Raw genomic sequence first — 21,068 nt, forward strand, 5'->3', positions numbered from 1 at the left:
AGGAATCCTTCCCTCGTGTGCCCCTTCCTGGGTCGGGGCGGTGACAGTGCCAGAGGACCGGCCGCCGGCGCTTCAGAGCTTGAGCTCGTGTATTGGAGGGAAAAGTAGGGGTGGCGGGGAGAGAATGGTTGAATGCTTTCCTGGTATTTAAGGGAGAATTCGGCAAGGGGGAAATCTCTGGCTCCATCTTTGCCTGGCTTGTCAGATTTCCTGGGGTGGGCTCCGAGAGGGCTGGGGGCTGGCGCTACTGCCAGCGCTCGGGCTTGGTCCCCTGTGGTCCTGGCCCTCTGGGGTTCTGATTACAGTGGAAAGATCTCTGGATCCGCAGAAGGAGAATCTGTGTTGAGGTTCTTGTGCTCATTTGCTTCTCTGAGGGCCTGAAAGAAAATAAGTCCCCAAATCATCTTTGTCCCTTAGCTCTCGCCCAGGGCTCTATCTCCATCTCCAACTTTCTCCGTCTTCTCCTTCTGTGTTTCAGATGATCGCCCACCTCTCTTCCCTTGTAACCCTACTTCGGAATCTTTTTTCCCTGTCGTTTCTCCCCGTGTCCCCCATTTTCCACGCTAGAGTCCTTTTTCTCTTGCCAGTTTCCTCCCTCCCTCCGATTTCCCTTCCCACTGGCCCTGGAGTTCCTTGGGCCCAGGGTGGGCTCTGGGACTGGCCTGACATGTTCACAATAAGGACGGTCAGGCATTACACTCAAGTGAACTACCCTGCCTTGAACCTACTCGATCAGGGGATGTGATGAAGAGGTCCTTCTCTAATCCCAACAGCTCCTCAAATGCTCGAAGCCAGCCTGAGTGGGCCACTTGGAGAGCCACGGGCGATGTGAAGACACGGAAAGGCTGCTTCGACGTGGGGAGGAGGTAGGTATGACGATGTCCTCCGTGCCTGAAGCCCACTCCGTCCCACTCCCAATACTCCCACCGCTTCATCAATGAGGCATGCTCGCCCTGGTTAATTAATGTCACCTCCCCGAACTGCCAACAAGGCTAGCCGCTTTGCTGCTTAAAAACGATAACATCAACGAACATATGGAGATGCCATCATGATTAAACAGCAAATTATAGTCGAAGACGGCGCGATAATAAGCTAAACAATCACCACAAGAAGTAGAAACGTTTTCTAACGCGCCAGTTGCGGAAGCCTGCGTTTCCAAGACTGCGGCCTTGAGTTCCCGGGGATGTCTCCATGCGCACGTGAGCGTGGTCCTCGGCTCGGGACAGGCGAGGGAGCCCCAGACAGGACGACCAGTTTTGGAGAATCCCAGGGTGATCTAGGACTCCGCGGCGTGAGTGCTTGGAAGGGCGTGGAGCGGCTGGGGGAGGGGATAGGACGCCCTTTCTCTAGGGCGGCCCCGCCTGGGAAGCAGTTGGAACCGCAGTAGGAGCCCGGGGTTCCTAGAGAAGAACCCTGTTAGGAGAGCAAAAGAGCCCGCGCTCCCAGTCCCCGCCCCTTAGTCCCTTCTGTCCCTCCCTCAGCCTCGCCTCTTCCTAGATCTTGCAGGAGATTGATTTCTGAGTAGGAGGCCCTCGCTGCTATAGGAGAGGCGTCCTCTGTGGGTCTTGGGGGTCTCCCTTCTCCCCAAAGTCGGAGCAGAAGAGCTCCTGCCTTTTATTTTGATAAGCAATGGGCTTAGTTGTGAGCACTCGTTTGCCCCCAATTTGCAGAGGAAAAGATACTGTTAGGAGCGGAGTGCTATGAAGGCAAAAATGGAGAATATCCTCCCTTTTTATCCTGGTTCTCCTCCTCCTCATTAAATAGATTCGTATTTAAGATAGGCACAGACATTCTAATTTGAATTCCAGGGGTTGAACTCCGGTTAGAATCATCCTATTTATATGTAGACCGAAAATAACCATTGAAACGAAACCAACAAAATGCAGCTATTTTCCAAAACCCCGAGCGTTTGCTGGTGGGTGACCACCCCGCGCAGGTAGCGCAGATCAGCTTTGGACAGGGGTAGGTGCCAGGAGCCTGTGTCTCTGGACAGTGGTAGGTGCCGGGGTCCAGGGCCTCTGGACAGGGCTAGGTGCCGGGGGACCTGATGTCTCTGGACAGGGCTAGGTGCCGGGGGGCCTGGATCTCTGGATAGGAGTCGGTGCCGAGGGGCCTGGGACTGGGTAGGTGCTGGGGTCCAGGGCCTCTGGACAGAGGCAGGTCCCGGGGAGCCTAGTTCACTGGACAGGATTAGGGCCTGCATCTCTGGACAGGGCTAGGTGCGGGGTCCTGCACCGGGGTAGGTGTTGGGGTCCTGGGCCTCCGGATAGGGGTAGGTGTTGGGGGACCTGGGTCTCTAGACAGGGGTAGGTGAGGGGTCCTGGGCCCCTAGACAGGGACAGGTGCCGGGGTCCAGGGCCTCTCGACAGGTGCAGGTGCCGGGGGGCCTGGGTCTCTGGATAGGGGTAGGTGCCGGGGCTGGGACCTGGGTATGTACCGGAGTCCAGGGCCTCTGGACAGGGTCACGTGCCGGGGGGCCTGGGTCTCTGGACAGGGTTAGGTGTCGGGAGCCCTGGGTCTCTGCACAGGGGCAAGTGAAGGGGACCTGGGTCTCTGAACGGGGTAGGTGACAGCATCCAGGGCATCTGGACAGGGGTAGGTGGCGGGGGCCTGGGTATCTGGACATGGGTAGGTGCCGGGGGGCCTCGGTCTCCGGACAGGTATAGGTGCTGGGGGTCCAGGGACTCTGGACAGGTTAGGTTCTGGGGGCCTGGGTCTCTGGATGTGGTAGGTGCCGGGGGCCTGAGTCTCTGGACGAGGAGGTGATGGAGGCCTGGGCCTCTGGACAGGGGTAGGTGCTGGGTGGCCTGTGTATCTGGACAGGTGTAGGTGCCGGGAAACCTGGGTCTCTGGATAGGGGTAGGTGCCGGGGGCCTGGGTATCTGGACAGTGGTAGTTGCCGGTGGCCCTGGGCCTTGGTAAGTGCCGGGGTCCAGGGCTTCTGGACAGGGGTAGGTGCCGGGGGACCTGGGTCTCTGGACAGGAGTAGGTGCTGGGGGGCCGTGGCCTGGGTAGGTGCCGGGGTCCAGGGCCTCTGGTCAGTGGAAGGTGCCGGGGGCCTGGGTCTCTGGACAGGGTTAGGTGCCGGGGGGCCTGGGTCTCTGGAGAGGTGTAGGGGCTGGTGTCCAGGGCCTCTGGACAGGGCTAGGTGCCCGGGGGCCTGGTTTTCTGGACAGGGGTATGTGCCGGGTGTCTGGGTCTCTGGACAGGGGTAGGTGCCTGGGTCCAGGACCTCTGGACAGGGGCAGGTGCCGGGGGTCTGGGTCTCTGGACAGTGGCAAATGCCGGGGAACTGGGTCTCTGAACGGGGGTAGGTGCCAGGGGGCCTGGGTGACTGCACAGGGGTAGGTGCCGGGGGGCCTGGGTCTCTGGACAGGGGTAGGGGCCGGGGAGCCTGGGTCTCTGGACAGGGGCTGGTGCTGGGGTCCAGGGCCTCTGGAAAGTGCTAGGTGCCGGAGGCCCTGGGTATCTGGACAGGGGTAGCTGCCGGGGCCTGGGTCTCTGGACAGGGGCAGGTGCCGGAGGCCCTGGGTCTCTGGACATGGGTAGCTGCCGGAGACCCAGGCCACCCGGCACCTGCCCCTGTCGAGAGGCCGTGAACCCTGGCACCTGCCCATGTCCAGAGGCCCAGGATCCTGCACCTACCCCTGTTCAGAGTCCGAGGACACCCAAGACCTGCCCCTGTCCAGAGACCCAGGCCCCCCCACATCTGCTCCTGTCAAGAGACCCATGCCCCCCGGCACCTGCAGCTGTCCAGATGCCCTGGACCCCGGCACCTGCCCCTGTCCAGAGACTCAGGCCCCCTGGCCCCTTCACCTGTGCAGAGACCCAGGCGCCCTGGCTCATACCGCTGTACAGAGATTCAGCCCCTTCGGGACCTTCCCCTGTCCAGAGACCCAGGCCCCAGGCACCTAACCCTGTGCAGAGAACCAGGCCCGCGACACCTACTCACGACCAGAAAACAAGGCCCGCCGGCTCCTGCCACTGTCCAGATACCCAGGCCCCCGGCACCTGCCCCTGTCCAGAGACCTAAACCTTCGGCACCTGCCCCTGTCCAGAGGCCCTGGACCGAGGCACCTACCCAGGCCCAGGCCCCCCAGCAACTAACCCTGTCCAGAGACCCAGGTCCCCCGGCACCTAACCCTGTCCAGAGACCCAGGACCCCCGGCACTTCCCCTGTCCAGAGACCCAGGACCCCCGGCACCTATCCCTGTCCAGAGACCAAGGCACCCCCGCATCGGCCCCTGTCAAGAGACCCAGGCCTCCCGGCACCTGCACCTTTCCAGAGGCCCTGGATCCCGGCATCTGCCACTGTCCAGAGTCCCAGGCCCCCCGGCACCTACCCCTGTCCAGAGACCCAGGCCCACGGCACGTACCCCTGTCTGGAGACCCAGGCCCCCGTCACCTACTCCTGTCCAGAGACCCATGTGCCCCTGCATCTGCTCCTGGCAATAAACCCAGGCGCCCCAGGACCTGCCCCTCTCCAGAGGCCCTGGATAACGGCACCTACCCCCGTCCAGAGACCCAAGAACCCTGGCACCTATCCCTGTCCAGAGACCCAGGCCCCCGAAGCCTACCCCCGTTCAGAGGCCCAGGACCCCGGCACCTAGCCCTGTCCAGAGACCCAGGCCGCCCGGCACCTATCCCTGTCTAGAGACCTAGGCGCCCCCGCATCTTCCCCTGTCAAGAGACCCAGGCCCCCGGGCACCTGCACCTTTCCAGAGGCCCTGGACCCTGGCACCTGCCCCTGTCCAGAGACCCAGGCCCCCGGCACCAACCCCTGTCCACAGACCCAGGCCCCCAGCATCTACCCCTGTCCAGAGACACAGCTCCCCCGGCACCTACCATGTCCAGAGACCCAGGCCCCCGGCACCTACCCTGTCCAGAGACCCAGGTCCCCAATACCTATCCCTGTCCAGAGGCCCAGGTCCTCCAACTCCTACCCCTGTCCAGAACCCCGCACCTACCCCTCTCCAGAGACCGAGGCACCCTGGCACCTACCGTTGTCGAGAGACCCAGGCTCCCGGCACCTACCCCGTCCAGAGACTCAGGAACCCTGGCACCTACCCATGTCCAGGCACTCAGACCCACGGCACCTGCCTCTTCCAGAGACCCAGGCCCCCCAGGACCTACCCTGTCCAGAGACCCAAGACCCGTGGCACCTACCCCTGTCCAGAGACCCAGGCCACCGGCACCTACCCTGTCCAGAGGCCCTGGACCCCAGCACCTACCCAGGCACAGGCCCCCCGGAACCTACGTCTGTCCAGAGACCCAGGCCCCCCGGCACCTAGCCCTGTCCAGAGGCCCTGGACCCCGGCACCTAGCCCTGTCCAGAGGCCCTGGACCCCGGCACCTACCCCTGACCACAGACCCAGGCCCCCAGCACCTACCCCTCTTCAGAGACCCAGGCCCCACGGCACCTAGCCCTGTCCAGAGACCCAGGAACCCCGGCACCTACCCCTGTCCGGAGACCCAGACCGCCGGCACTTACCCATGTTCAGAGACTCAGGACCCCTGGCACCGACCCCTGTCCAGAGACCCAGGACCCCGGCAGCTACCCCTGTACAGAGACCCAGGCCCTCGGCACCTACCCCTGTCCAGAGACCTAGGCGCCCCCTGCATCTGCCCCTGTAAAGAGACCCAGGCCCCCGAGCACCTGCACCTTTCCAGAGGCCCTGGACCCCGGCACCTGTCCCTGTCCAGAGACCCAGGCCCCCACGCACCTACTCCTGTCCACAGACCCAGGCCCCCGGCACCTACCCCTGTCCAGAGACACAGCTCCCCCCGGCACCTACCCCTCTCCAGAGACACAGGACCCCTGGCACCTACCCCTGTCCAGAGACCCAGGCCCCCCGGCACCTATCCCTGTCCAGAGACCAAGGCACCCCCGCATCTGCCCCTGTCAAGAGACCCAGGCCTCCTGGCACCTGCACCTTTCCAGAGGCCCTGGATCCCGGCATCTGCCACTGTCCAGAGTCCCAGGCCCCCCGGCACCTACCCCTGTCCAGAGACCCAGGACCCCCGGCACCAACCCCTGTCCGGAGACCCAGGCCCCCCGGCACTTCCCCTGTCCAGAGACCCAGGACCACCGGCACCTATCCCTGTCCAGAGACCAAGGCACCCCCGCATCTGCCCCTGTCAAGAGACCCAGGCCTCCTGGCACCTGCACCTTTCCAGAGGCCCTGGATCCCGGCATCTGCCACTGTCCAGAGACCCAGGCCTCCGGCACCTACTCATGTCCAGAGACCCATGTGCCCCTGCATCTGCTCCTGGCAATAAACCCAGGCCCCCCAGGACCTGCCCCTCGCCCGAGGCCCTGGATAACGGCACCTACCCACGTCCAGAGACCCAAGAACTCTGGCACCTATCCCTGTCCAGAGACCCAGGGCCCTGAAGCCTACCCCCGTTCAGAGACCCAGGATCCCGGCACCTAGCCCTGTCCAGAGACCCAGGCCACCCGGCACCTATCCCTGTCTAGAGACCTAGGCGCCCCCGCAACTCCCCCTGTCAAGAGACCCAGGCCCCCGGGCACCTGCACCTTTCCAGAGGCCCTGGACCCTGGCGCCTGCCCCTGTCCAGAGACCCAGGCCCCCGGCACCAACCCCTGTCCACAGACCCAGGCCCCCAGCACCTACCCCTGTCCAGAGACACAGCTCCCCCGGCACCTACCGTGTCCAGAGACCCAGACCACCGGCACCTACCCTGTCCAGAGACCCAGATACCCCAATACCTATCCCTGTCCAGAGGCCCAGGTCCTCCAACTCCTACCCCTGTCCAGAACCCCGCACCTACCCCTGTCCAGAGACCGAGGCACCCTGGCACCTACCGCTTTCGAGAGACCCAGGCTCCCGGCACCTACCCCGTCCAGAGACTCAGGAACCCTGGGACCTACCCATGTCCAGGCACTCAGACCCACGGCACCTGCCTCTTCCAGAGACCCAGGCCCCCCAGGACCTACCCTGTCCAGAGACCTAAGACTCGTGGCACCTACCCCTGTCCAGAGACCCAGGCCACCGGCACCTACCCTGTCCAGAGGCCCTGGACCCCAGCACCTACCCAGGCACAGAACCCCGGAACCTACGTCTGTCCAGAGACCCAGGCCCCCCGGCACCTAGCCCTGTCAAGAGGCCCTGGAACCCGGCACCTAGCCCTGTCCAGAGGCCCTGGACCCCGGCACCAACCCCTGACCACAGACCCAGGCCCCCGGCACCTGCCCCTGTTCAGAGACCCCGGCCCCCCGGCACCTAGCCCTGTCCAGACACCCAGGACCCCCGGCACCTACCCCTGTACAGAGACTCAGACCCCCGGCACTTACCCATGTCCAGAGACTCAGGACCCCTGGCACCTACCCCTGTCCAGAGAACCAGGACCCCGGCAGCTACCCCTGTACAGAGACTCAGCCCCTCGGCACCTACCCCTGTCCAGAGACCCAGGCCCTCCGGCACCTACCCTGTCCAGAGACCCAGGACTCCAGCACCTACCCTGTCCAGAGTCCCTGGACCCCGGCACCTACCCCTGACCACAGACCCAGGCCCCCGACACCTACCCCTGTACAGAGACCCAGACCCCCAGCACATACACATGTCCAGAGACTCAGGACCCTTGGCACCTACCCCTGTCCAGAGACCCAGGCCACCCGGCACCTACCCTGTCCAGAGACCCAGGACTCCAGCACCTACCCTGTCCAGAGACCCTGGACAGTGGCACCTACCCCCGTTCAGAGACCCAGGCCCCCGGAACCTGCTCCTGTACAGAGACCCAGGCCCTCCCGCACCTGCCCCTCTCCAGAGATCTTGGACCCCCGCATTTACCCAGGCCCAGACCACCCGGCACCTACCCCTGTCCAGAGACCCAGGCCCCCTGGGCCCTGCGCCTGTCCAGAGGCCATCGACCCCGGCACATACCCAGGCCCAGTCCTCCCGGAACCTACCCCGTCCAGAGACCGAGGACCCCCTGCACCTGCCCCTGTCCAGAGTCCCTGGACCCCGGCACCTACCCAGGCCCAGGCCCCCCGACAACTACCCCTGTCCAGAGACCCAGGCCCCCAGGCACCTGCCTCTGTCCAGAGGCCCTGGACCCCAGCACCTACCCAGGCACAGGCCCCCCGGCGCCTACTCCAGTCCAGAGACCAAGGCCTCCCGGCAACTAGCCCTGTCCACAGACCCAGGCGTCCCAGCACCTACCCCGTCCAGAGACCCAGGCCCCCTTCACCTGCCCCTGTCCAGAGGCCCTCGACCCCGGCACCTACCCAGGCCCAGTCCCCCCAGCACCTACTCCCCTCCAGAGACCCAGACCCCCGGCACCTGCCCCTGTCCAAAGGCCCTGGACCCCGGCACCTACACAGGCTCAGGCCCCCCAGCACCTAACCCTGTCCAGAGACCCAGGCCCCTGGAACCTACCCTGTGCAGAGGCCCTGGAACCCGGCACCTACAACTCTCCAGAGACCCAGGTCCTCCGTCACCTTCCACTGTACAGACACTCAGGCCCCCCGGCACCTGCCACTGTCCAGAGACCCAGGCCCCCGGCACCTGCACCTGTCAAGAGGCCCTCGACCCCGGCACCTGTCCCTGTCCAGAGGCCCAGGACCCCTCATCTACCCCTGTCTAGAGACCCAGGTCCCCCAACACCTACCCCTGTCCGGAGGCCCAGGACCCCAACACCTACCCCGGTCCAGGACCCCGCACCTAGCCCTGTCCAGAGATGCAGGCCCCGTGACACCTACCCCTGTCCAGAGACCCAGGCCCCTGGCACCTACACCTGTTCAGAGACACAGGTCCCGGCACCTACCACCATCCAGAGACCAAGGCCCCCTGGCACCTACCCCTTTCAAGAGACCCAGGACCCCCGCACCTACCATGTACAGTTACCCAGGCCCCCGGCATCTGCCCCTTCCAGAGACCCAGACCCCCAGCACCTACCCCTGTCCAGAGACCCAGGCCCCCGCGCACGTAGCCCTGTCCAGAGGCCCTGGACACCGGCCCCTACACCTCTCCAGAGACCCAAGCCCCCGGCACCTACCCCTGTCCAGAGACCAAGGCCCCCCGGCACCTACCCCTGTCCAGGGACACAGGCCCCCCGGCACCTGCCGATGACCAGAGGCCCTGGACCCCGGCACCTACCCAGGCCCCAGTCCCTCAGCACCTACCCCTGTCCAGAGAGCCAGGTCCCCTGGCACCTACCCCTGTCCAGACACCCTGGACCCTGGCACTTACCAAGGCCCAGGCCCCCCGGCAACTACCCCTGTCCAGATACCCAGGCTCCCTGGCACCTAACCCCGTGCAGAGACCCTGGTCTCCGGCAGCTACCCCTGTCCAGAGACCCATGCCCCCCGGCACCTATCCCTGTCCAGATACCCAGGCCCCTGGCACCTACCCCTGTCCAGAGACCCAGGCCCCCCGGGCACCTACCCCTGGCCAGAGACCCAGGCAAACCGGCACCTACCCCTGTCCAGAGACCCAGTCCCCCGGTATCTAACCCGTCCCGAAACCGGGACCTACCCCTGTCCAACGACTGAGGACCACAGCACCTACCCCTGTCCAGAGACTGAGGACCACGGCACCTACCCCTGTCCAGAGACCGAGAACCCCTGCACCTACCCCTGTCCAGAGACCCAGGGCCCCCGGCACCTGCCCTTGTCCAGAGACCCTGAACCCCGGCACCTGCCCCTGTCTAGAGACCCAGGCACCCCGGCACCTGCCACTGTCCGAAGGCCCTGGACCCCGGCACCTACCCCTGTCCAGAGACCCAGGCCCCCCGACACCTACCCTGTCCAGAGACCCAGGACCCCGGCACCTATCAATCTCCAGAGACCCAGGACCCCGGCACCTACCCAGTCCAGAGGCCCTGGACCCTGGCACGTACCCCCGTTCAGAGACCCAGGCCCCCGGAAACTGCTCCTGTCCAGAGACCCAGACCCTCCCGCACCTGCCCCTCTCCAGAGATCCTGGACCCCCGCATCTACCCAGGCCCAAGCCACCCGGCACCTACCCCTGTCCAGAGACCCAGGCCCCCCAGGCCCTCCGCCTGTCCAGAGGCGATCGACCCCGGCACATACCCAGGCCCAGTCCTGCCGGAACCTACCCCGTCCAGAGACCGAGGACCCCCGGCACCTACCCAGGCCCAGGCCCGCCGGCACCTACACCTGTCCAGAGACCCGGGCCCCCTGACAACTACCCCTGTCCAGAGACCCAGGCCCCCTGGCACCTGCCTCTGTCCAGAGGCCCTGGACCCCAGCACCTCCCCAGGCACAGGCCCCCCGGCACCTACTACAGTCCAGAGACCGAGGCCCTCCGGCAACTAGCCCTGTCCAGAGGCCCCGGACACCGGCACCTACCCCTGTCCACAGACCCAGGCGCCCTGGCACCTACCCCATCCAGAGACCCAGGTCCCCCTTCACCTGCCCCTGTCCAGAGGCCCTCGACCCCGCACCTACCCAGGCCCAGTCCCCCCGGCAACTACCCCCGTCCAGAGACCCAGACCCCCGGTACCTGCCCCTGTCCAAAGGCCCTGGACCCCGGCACCTACACAGGCTCAGGCCCCCCAGCATCTAACCCTGTCCAGAGACCCAGGCCCCTGGAACCTACCCTGTGAAGAGGCCCTGGAACTCGGCACCTACACCTTTCCAAAGACCCAGGTCCCCCATCACCTACCCCTGTCCAGACACTCAGGCCCCCCGGCACCTGCCTCTGTCCAGAGACCCAGGACCCCCAACACCTACCCCTGTCCGGAGGCCCAGGACCCCGCACCTAGCCCTGTCCAGAGATACAGGCCCCGTGACACCTACCCCTGTCCAGAGAACCAGGCTCCCCGGGACCTGCCTCTGTCCAGAGGCCCTGGACCCCGGCACCTACCCAGTCCCAGGACCCTCGGCACCGACTCCTATCCAGAGATCCAGGCCCCCCGGCACCTAGCCCTGTCCAGAGGCCCTGGACCCCGGCACCTACCCCTGTCCAGAGACGCAGGCCCCCCAGGGCCTACCCCTGTCAGGAGGCCCTGGCTCCCCGGCACCTAACCCTGTCCACAGACACAGGCCCCCGGCACCTATCCTGTCCAGAGACCCAGGACCGTGGCACCTACCCCTGTCCAGACACCCAGACCCCGGCACCTACCCATGTTGAGAGACCCAGGCCCCCCGACACCTACCCCTGTCTAGAGACCGAGGCCCCTCGGCACCTGCCTGTGTCCAGAGGCCCTAGAGCCCAGCACCTACTAAGTCCCAGGCCCCTCGGCACCTACCCCGGTCCAGAGACCCAGGGCCTCTGGCACCTAGCCCTGTCCAGAGGCCCTGGACCTCAGCACCTGCCCCTATCCAGAGACCCAGGCTCCCCGGCACCTGCCCCTGTCCAGAGACCCAGGCCCCTGGCACCTAACCCGGTTCAGAGACCCAGGCCCCGGCACCTACCACCATCCAGACACCCAGGCCCCCCGGCACCTACCCCTTTCGAGAGACCCAGGCCCCCCGCACCTACCATGTACAGTTACCCAGGACCCTGGCATCTGCCCCTTCCAGGGACCCAGACCCCCGGCACCTACCCCCATCCAGAGACCCAGGCCCCCAACACCTTCCCCCGTTAAGAGACCGAGGCCGCCGGCACCTGGCCCTCCCACAGACTCAGGCCCTCCGGCAACTATCCCAGTCCGGAAGATGATTATTTTTTTATTTTTTTATTTTTTTTGAGACGGAGTTTCCTCTTGTTACCCAGGCTGCAGTGCAATGGCTCGATCTCGGCTCACCGCAACCTCCGCCTCCTGGGTTCAAGCAATTCTCCTGCCTCAGCCTCCCGAATAGCTGGAATTACACGCGTGAGCCAGCGGGTCGGAAGATTTTTTTTTTTTTTTTGAGACGCAGTTTCGCTCTTGTTACCGAGGCTGGAGTGCCATGGCGCGAAATCGCCTCAAGGCAAACTCCGCTTCTTGGGTTCAAGCAATGCTACTGCCTCAGCCTCCCCAGTAGCTGGAATTACAGGCGTGAGCCACCGCACCTGGATGATTTCTCTTTTTTTGAGACGGAGTTTCGATCTTGTTACCCAGGCTGCAGTGCAATGAAATGATGTCGCCTTAACGCAAACTCTGCCTCCTGGGTTCAAGCAATTCTCCTGCCTCAGCCTCCCGTGTAGCTGGAATTACAGGCGAGAGACACCGCGCTGGGATGATTTTTTTTTTTTTTTTTTTTGAGACCAAGTTTCGATCTTGTTACCCAGGCTGCAGTGCAATGGCAGGACCTCGGTTGACCACAACCTCCGCTTCCTGGGTTCAAGCAATTCTCCTGCCTCAGCACCCCCAGAGTAGCTGGAATTACAGGAGTGAACCACCACGCCAGGAAGATTTTTTTTTTTTTTTTTTTGAGACCCAGTTTCGCTCATGTTACCCAGGCTGGAGTGCCATGGCGCGATATCGCCTCAAGGCAAACTCCGCATCCTGGGTTCAAGCAATTCTCCTGCCTCAGCCTCCCGTGTAGCTGGAATTAGAGGCGAGAGACACCGCGCTGGGATGATTTTTTTTTTTTCTTTTTTTGAGACCGAGATTCCCTCTTGTTACCCAGGCTGGAGCACAGTGGCGCGATATCGCCTTAAGGCAAACTCCGCCTCCTGAGTTCAAGCAATTCTTCTCCCTCAGACTCCCGAGTAGCTGGAATTACACGCATGAGCCACCGGCCCCGGATGATTTTTTTTTTTTTTGAGACGGAGTTTCGCTCTTGTTACCCAGGCTGGAGTGCAATGGAGCGATCTCGCCTCACCGCAACCTCCGCCTCCTGGGTTCAAGCAGTTCTCCTGCCTCAGCCTCCCGTGTAGCTGGAATTATAGCCATGAGCCACCGCGCCAGGAAGATTTTTTTTTTCTTTTTGTTGTTTTTTGAGACCCAGTTTCGCTCTTGTTACCCAGGCTGGAGTGCAATGGCTCGATCTTGGCTCACCGCAACCTCCCCCTCCTGTGATCAAGCAGTTCTCCTGTCTCAGCCTCCCGTGTAGCTGTAATTACAGGCGTCAACCACCGCGCCAGAAAGTTTTTTTTTTTTTTTTTCTTTTGAGACGCAGTTTCGCTCTTCTTACCCTGGATGGAGTGCAATGGCGCGATCTCGGCTAACCGCAACCTCCGCCTCCTGGGTTCAAGCAATTCTCCTGCCTCAGTCTCCCGAGTAGCTCGAATTACAGGCATGAGCCACCACGCCAGGAAGACTTTTTTTTTTTTTTTTTTTTGGAGACGCGGTTAAATTCTTGATACACAGGTTGGAGTGCAATGCTACGATCTCGCCTCAACCCAAACTACGCCTCCTGGGTTCAAGCAATTCTCCTGCCTCAGCCTCCCGAGTAGGTGGAATTACAGGCGTGAACCACCGCGCCAGGAAGATTTCTTTCTTTCTTTTTTTTTTTTTTGAGAAGGTATTTCCCTCTTGTTACCCAGGCTGGAGTGCAATGGAACGATGTTGGCTCACCGCAACCTCCGCCTCCTGTGTTCAAGCAATTCTCCTGCCTCAGCCCCCCCCGAGTAGCTGGACTTACACGTGTGAACCACCGCGCCAGGAAGATTTGTTTTTTTTTCTTTTTTCTTTGAGACGCAGTTTCGCTCTTGTTACCCAGGCTGGAGTGCAATGGCACGATCTCGCGTCAAAGCAGACTTCGCCTCCTGGGTTCAAGCAATTCTGCGGCCTCAGCCTCCCAAGTAACTGGAAACACAGGCGTGAGCCACCGCGCCCGGATGATTTTTTTTTTTTTTTTTTTTTTTTGAGACGGAGTTTCGCTCTTGTTATCCAGGCTGCAGTGCAATGGCACCATCTCGGCTCACCGAAACCTCCGCCTGCTGGGTTCAGGCAATTCTCCTGCTTCAGCCTCCTGAGTAAATGGGATTACAGACAAGCGCCACCTGCCTAACTAATTTTTTGTATTCTTTGTAGAGACGGGGTTTCACCATGTTGACCAGGATGTTCTCGATCTCTTGACGTCGTGATCGACCCGCGTTAGCTTCCAAAATTGCTGGGATTACAGCCGTCAGGCACCGCGCCCGGAAGATGATTTTTTATTTATTTTTTTATTTTTTTTGAGACGGAGTTTCCTCTTGTTACCCAGGCTGCAGTGCAATGGCTCGATCTCGGCTCACCGCAACCTCCGCCTCCTGGGTTCAAGCAATTCTCCTGCCTCAGCCTCCCGAATAGCTGGAATTACACGCGTGAGCCAGCGGGCCGGAAGATTTTTTTTTTTTTTTTTTTTTTTTTTTTTTGAGACGCAGTTTCGCTCATGTTACCGAGGCTGGAGTGCCATGGCGCAATATCGCCTGAAGGCAAACTCCGCTTCCTGGGTTCAAGCAATGCTACTGCCTCAGCCTCCCCAGTAGCTGGAATTACAGGCGTGAGCCACCGCGCCTGGATGATTTCTCTTTTTTTGAGACGGAGTTTCGATCTTGTTACCCAGGCTGCAGTGCAATGAAACGATGTCGTCTCAACGCAAACTCCGCCTCCTGGGTTCAAGCAATTCTCCTGCCTCAGCCTCCCGTGTAGCTGGAATTACAGGCGAGAGACACCGCGCCGGGATGATTTTTTTTTGTTTTATTTATTTATTTATTTATTTATTTATTTTTGAGACGGAGTTTCGCTCTTGTTACCCTGGCTGGAGTGCAAAGGAGCGATCTCACCTCACCGCAACCTCCGCCTCCTGGGTTCAAGCAGTTCTCCTGCCTCAGCCTCCGGTGTAGCTGGAATTACAGGCGAGAGACACCGCGCTGGGATGATTTTTTTTTTTTTTTTTTGAGACCGAGTTTCCCTCTTGTTACCCAGGCTAGAGCGCCGTGGCGCGATATCGCCTCAAGGCAAACTCCGCCTCCTGAGTTCAAGCAATTCTTCTCCCTCAGCCTCTGGAGTAGCTGGAATTACAGGCAGGAGCCACCGGGCCTGGATGTTTTCTTTGTTTTTGAGACGGAGTTTCGCTCTTGTTACCCAGGCTGGAGTGCAATGGAGCGATCTTCGCTCACCGCAACCTCCCCCTCCTGTGATCAAGCAGTTCTCCTGTCTCAGTGTCCCGTGTAGCTGGAATTACAGGCGTGAACCACCGCGCCAGAAAGATTTTTTTTTTTTTTTTTTTTTTTTTTTTTGAGACGCAGTTTCGCTCTTGTTACGGAGGCTGGAGTGCCATGGCGCAATATCGCCTCAAGTAAACTCCGCCTCCTGGGTTCAAGCAATTCTCCTGCCTCAGCCTCCCCAGTAGCTGGAATTACAGGTCTGAGCCACCGCGCCTGTATAATTTTTTTTTTTTTTTTTTTTTTTTAGAGATGGAGTTTCGCTCTCGTTACCCAGGCTGGAGTGCAATGAAACGATGTCGCCTCAACGCAAACTCCGCCTCCTGGGTTCAAGCAATTCTCCTGCTTCAGCCTCCCGTGTAGCTGGAATTACAGGCGAGAGACACCGCGGCGGGAAAATTTTTTTTTTTTTTTAAGACCCAGTTTTGATCTTGTTACCCAGGCTGCAGTGCAATGGCGCGATCTCGGCTCACCGCAACCTCCGCTTCCTGGATTCAAGCAATTCTCCTGCCTCAGCCCCCCCGAGTAGCTGGAATTACAGGCGTGAACCACCGGGCTAGGAAGAATTTTTTTTTTTTTTTCAGACCCACTTTCTCTCTTGTTGCCCAGGCTGGAGTGCAATGGCGCGATCTCGGCTCAACGCAACCTCCCCCTCGTGTGATCAAGCAATTCTCCTGCCTCAGCCTCCCGTGTAGCTGGAATTACAGGCAAGAGATACCGCGCTGGGATGATTTTTTTTTTTTTTTTTTGAGACCGAGTTTCGCTCTTGCTACCCAGGCTGGAGTGCAATGGAAGGATGTCGCCTCAACGCAAACTCCGCCTCCTGGGTTCATGCAATTCTGCCTCAGCCTCCCGTGTAGCTGGAATTACAGGGAGAGACACCGCGCCAGGAAGATTTTTTTTTTTTTTTTTTTTTTTTTTTTGAGATCTAGTTTCGCTGTTGTTACCCAGCCTGCAGTGCAATGGCGCGATCTCCGCTCACGGCAACTTCCGCCTCCTGGGTTGCAGCAATTCTCTGGAAGGGGCAGGTGCCGGGGCATGGTTCTCTGAACGGGGGTAGGTGCCACGGGTCTTCGGTCGCTGGACGGGGTAGGTGCCGGCGGCCTGGGTCTCTGGAAGAGGCAGGTGCCGTGGGTCTGAGTGCCTGGACATGGGAAGGTGCCAGGGGTCCTGTGTTTCTGGACGGGGTAGTTGCCGGGGGCCTGGGTCTGTGGGCAGGTGTAGGTGCCGGGGTCCAGGGCCTCTGTACAGTGCTAGGTGCTGGGGGGCCTGGGTCTCTGGACAGAGGTAGGTGCTGGGGGGCCTGTGCCTGGGTAGATGCTGGAGTCCAGGGCCTCTGGACAGGGTAGGTGCTGGGGGCCTGGATCTCTGGACAGGGGTAGGTGCCACGGGTCTTGGGTCTCTGGACGGGGTAGGACCTGGGGGGCCTGGGTCTCTGGAAGAGGCAGGTGCCGTGGGTCTGAGTGCCTGGACATGGGTAGGTGCCAGGGGTCCTGGGTTTCTGGACGGGGTAGTTGCCGGGGACCTGGGTCTCTGGACAGGGGTAGGTGCCCGGGGGCCTCGGACTCTGCACAGGGTTAGGTGCGGGGTTCTGGACAGGGGTAGGAGTAGGGGGACCTCGGCCTCTGGACAGAGATAGGTGTTGGGGGACCTGGGCCTCTGGACAGGGGTAGGTGCGGGATCCTGGGCCTCTGGACAGAGGCAGGTGCCGGGGGGCCTGGTTCTCTGGACAGGGGTAAGTGCCAGGGCGCCTGCATCTCAGGACAGGGGTAGGTGCCGGGGTCCTGGGTCTCTGGACAGGGTAGGTGCCGGTGGGCCTAGGTCTCTGGACAGGGGCAGGTAACGGGGGCCTGGGTCTCTGGACAGGGATAGGTACCGGGCGGCCTGGGCCTGGGTAGGTGTCGGGGTCAAGGTCCTCTGGACAGTGGCATGTGGTGGGTGGCCTTGGTCTCTGGATAGCGGTAGGTGCTGGGGGGCGTGGGCCTCTGGACAAGGGTAGGTCCTGCAGGGCCTGGGTCTCTGGAAGGGGCAGGTGCCGGGGCATGGTTCACGGAATGGGGGTAGGTGCCACGGGTCTTGGGTCTCTGGACGGGGTAGGTGCCGGGGGCCTGGGTCTCTGGACAGGGTAGGTGCCGGTGGGCCTGGGTCTCTGAAATGGGCAGGTTCCGGGGGCCTGGGTCTCTGAACGGGGGTAGTGCCGAAGGGCATGGGAGTCTGGACAGGGGTGGGTACCGGGGTCCAGGGCCTCTGGACAGGGTAGGTGTCAGGGGCCTAGGTCTCTGGACAGGGGTAAGTGCCAGGGGTCCTGGGTCTCTGGACAGCGGTAGCTGTCGGGGTCCAGGGCATATGGACAGGGGAATCTGCCGGGGGGCCTGGGTCTCAGGACAGGGGTTGGTGCCGGGGGCCTGTGTCTCTGGACAGGGGTAGGTGCCAGGAGCCTGTGTCTCTGGACAGGGGTAGGTGCCGGGGTCCAGGGCCACTGGACAGGGCTAGGTGCCGGGGGACCTGATGTCTCTGGACAGGGCTAGGTGCCGGGGGGCCTGGATCTCTGGATAGGAGTCGGTGCCGAGGGGCCTGGGACTGGGTAGGTGCCGGGGTCCAGGGCCTCTGGACAGAGGCAGGTCCCGGGGAGCCTGGTTCACTGGACAGGGGTAGGGCCTGCATCTCTGGACAGGGCTAGGTGCGGGGTCCTGGACCGGGGTAGGTGTTGGGGTCCTGGGCCTCCGGATACGGGTAGGTGTTTGGGGACCTGGGTCTCTAGACAGGGGTAGGTGAGGGGTCCTGGGCCTCTAGACAGGGACAGGTGCCGGGGTCCAGGGCCTCTCGACAGGTGCAGGTGCCGGGGGGCCTGGGTCTCTGGACAGGGGCATGTGCCGGGGGGCCTGAGTGTCTGGACAGGGGTAGATGACGGGGTACCTGGGTCTCTGGAAAGGTGTAGGTGCCGGGTTCCAGGGCCTCTGCACAGGGTAGGTTCCAGGGGCCTGGGTCTCTGGACAGGGTTAGGTGCTGGGGGGCCTGAGCCTGTGTAGGTGCCGGGGTCCAGGGCCTTTGGACAGGGGCAGGTGCCGGGCGTCTGGGTCTCTGGACGGGGGTAGGTGCCGGGGTCGAGGGCCTCTGGACAGGGGCAGGTGCGGGGGGGCCTGGGTCTCTGGACGGGGTAGGTGCCGGGGCGCCTGGGTCTGTGGACAGGGATAGGTGCCGGTGTCCAGGGCCTCTGGACAGGGCTAGTTGCCGGGAGGCCTGTGTCTCTGGACTGGAGTAGGTGCCAGGGGGCCTGTGTCTGGGTAGGTGCTGGGGTCCAGGGCCTCTGGACAGAGGCAGGTGCCAAGGGGCTTGGGTCTCTGGACAGGAGTAGGTGTCGGGGAGCCTGGGTCTCTGGACGGGGGTAGGTGCCGGGGGGACTGGGCCTGGGTAGATGCCGGGATCGATGCCCTCTGGACAGAGGCAGGGCCCGGGGGGCCTGGGTCTCTGGACAGGGGCAGGTGCTGGGTGCCTGGGTCTCTGAACGGAGGTAGGTGCCAGGGTCCTGGTTCTCTGGACGGGTGTAGGTGCAGGTGGACCTGGGTCTCTGGACGGGGGTATGTGCCGTGGGGCCTGGGTCTCTGGAAGAGTCAGGTGCCAGGGGCCTGGGTCTCTGAACAGGGGTAGGTGCCAGGGGTCCTGGGTCTCTGGATGGGGTAGGTGCCGGGAGCCTGGGTCTCTGGACAGGGGTCGGTGCCGTGGGCCCTGGGTCTCTGGACGGCGGTAGGTGCCGCGGGCGTGGGCCTGGGTAGGTACCGAGGTCCAGGGCCTCTGGACAGGGGCAGGTGTTGTGGGGCCGGGGTACAGGGCCTCTGGACAGGGTCAGGTGCAGGGGTCCTGGGTCTCTGGACGGGGGTCGGTGCCTGGGGTCCTGGGTCTCTCAACGGGCGTAGGTGCCAGAGGGCCTGAGCCTGTGTAGGTGCCGGGGTCCAGGACCTCTGGACAGGGCAAGTTGCCGGGCGGCCTGGGTCTCTGCACAGGTATAGGTGCCGGGGGGCCTGGGCCTGGGTTGGTGCAGGGGTCCAGGGCCTCTGGACAGCGGCAGGTGTCGGGGGTCCTGGGTCTCTGGACGGGGTAGGTGCCGGGGGTCCTGGGTCTCTGGACAGGTGTGCGTACCAGGGATCCTGGGCCTCTGGACCGGGTACGTGCCGGGAGCCTGGGTCTCTGGACAGGGGTAAGTGCCAGGGGGCCTGGGTCTCTGGACAGGGGTAGGTGCCTGGGTCCAGGACCTCTGGACAGGGGCAGGTGCCGGGGGTCTGGGTCTCTGGACAGGGGTAGGTGCCGGGGGGCCTGGGTGACTGCACAGGGTTAGGTGCCGGGGGGCCTGGGTCTCTGGACATGGGTAGGGGCTGGGGAGCCTGGGTCTATGGACAGGGGCAGGTGCTGGGGTCCAGGGCCTCTGGAAAGTGCTAGGTGCCGGAGGCCCTAGGTGTCTGGACAGGGGTAGCTGCCGGGGCCTGGGTCTCTGGAGAGGGGCAGGTGCCGGAGGCCCTGGGTCTCTGGACATGGGTAGCTGCCGGAGACCCAGGCCCCCCGGCACCTGCCCCTGTCGAGAGGCCGTGAACCCTGGCAACTGCCCCTGTCCAGAGGCCCAGAATCCTGCACCTACCCCTGTTCAGAGTCCGAGGACACCCAAGACCTGCCCCTGTCCAGAGACCCAGGCCCCCCCACATCTGCTCTTGTCAAGAGACCCATGCCCCCCGGCACGTGCAGCTGTCCAGATGCCCTGGACCCCGGCACCTGCCCCTGTCCAGAGACCCAGGCCCCCGGCACCAACCCCTGTCCACAGACTCAGGCCCCCAGCACCTACCCCTGTCCAGATACACAGCTCCCCTGGCACCTACCGTGTCCAGAGACCCAGCCCCCCGGCACCTACCCTGTCCAGAGACCCAGGTCCCCCAATACCTATCCCTGTCCAGAGGCCCAGGTCCTCCAACTCCTACCCCTGTCCAGAACCCCGCACCTACCCCTCTCCAGAGACCGAGGCACCCTGGCACCTACCGCTGTCGAGAGACCCAGGCTCCCGGCACCTACCCCGTCCAGAGACCCAGGAACCCTGGCACCTACCCCTGTCCAGGCATTCAGACCCACGGCACCTGCCTCTTCCAGAGACCCAGGCCCCCAGGACCTACCCTGTCCAGAGACCCAAGACCCGTGGCACCTACCCCTGTCCAGAGACACAGGCCAGGGGCACCTACCCTGTCCAGAGGCCCTGGACCCCAGCACCTACCCAGGCACAGGCCCCCGGAACCTGCGTCTATCCAGAGACCCAGGCCCCCCGGCACCTAGCCCTGTCCAGAGGCCCTGGACCCCGGCACATACCCTTGACCACAGACCCAGGCGCCCGGCACCTACCCCTCTTCAGAGACCCAGGCCCCCCGGCACCTAGCCCTGTCCAGAGACCCAGGACCCCCGGCACCTTCCCCTGTACAGATACCCAGACCCCCGCCACTTACCCATGTCCAGAGACTCTGGACCCCTGGCACTTACCCCTGTCCAGAGACCCAGGACCAAGGCAGCTACCCCTGTACAGAGACCCAGGCCCTCGGCACCTACCCCTGTCAAGAGACCCAGGCCCCCTGTCACATATCCTTGTCCAGAGACCTAGGCCCCCCCCGCATCTGCCCCTGTCAAGAGACCCAGGCCCCCGCGCACCTGCACCTTTCCAGAGGCCCTGGACCCCGGCACCTGTCCCTGTCCAGAGACCCAGGCCCCCACGCACCTACTCCTGTGCACAGACCCAGGCCCCCGGCACCTACCCCTATCCAGAGACACAGCCCCCACCGGCACCTACCCTTCTCCAGAGACACAGGACCCCCGGCACCTACCCCTGTCCAGAGAACCAGGACCCCCGGCACCAACCCCCGTCCAGAGACCCAGGCCCCCCGGCACTTCCCCTGTCCAGAGACCCAGGACCCCCGGCACCTATCCCTGTCCAGAGACCAAGGCACCCCCGCATCTGCCCCTGTCAAGAGACCCAGGCCTCCTGGCACCTGCACCTTTCCAGAGGCCCTGGATCCCGGCATCTGCCACTGTCCAGAG

This window comes from Aotus nancymaae, unplaced genomic scaffold (assembly GCF_030222135.1).
Source record: "Aotus nancymaae isolate 86718 unplaced genomic scaffold, 86718_ANA_hifiasm-v0.15.2.pri h1tg000139l, whole genome shotgun sequence".
In the NCBI taxonomy this organism is placed as follows: domain Eukaryota; kingdom Metazoa; phylum Chordata; class Mammalia; order Primates; family Aotidae; genus Aotus; species Aotus nancymaae.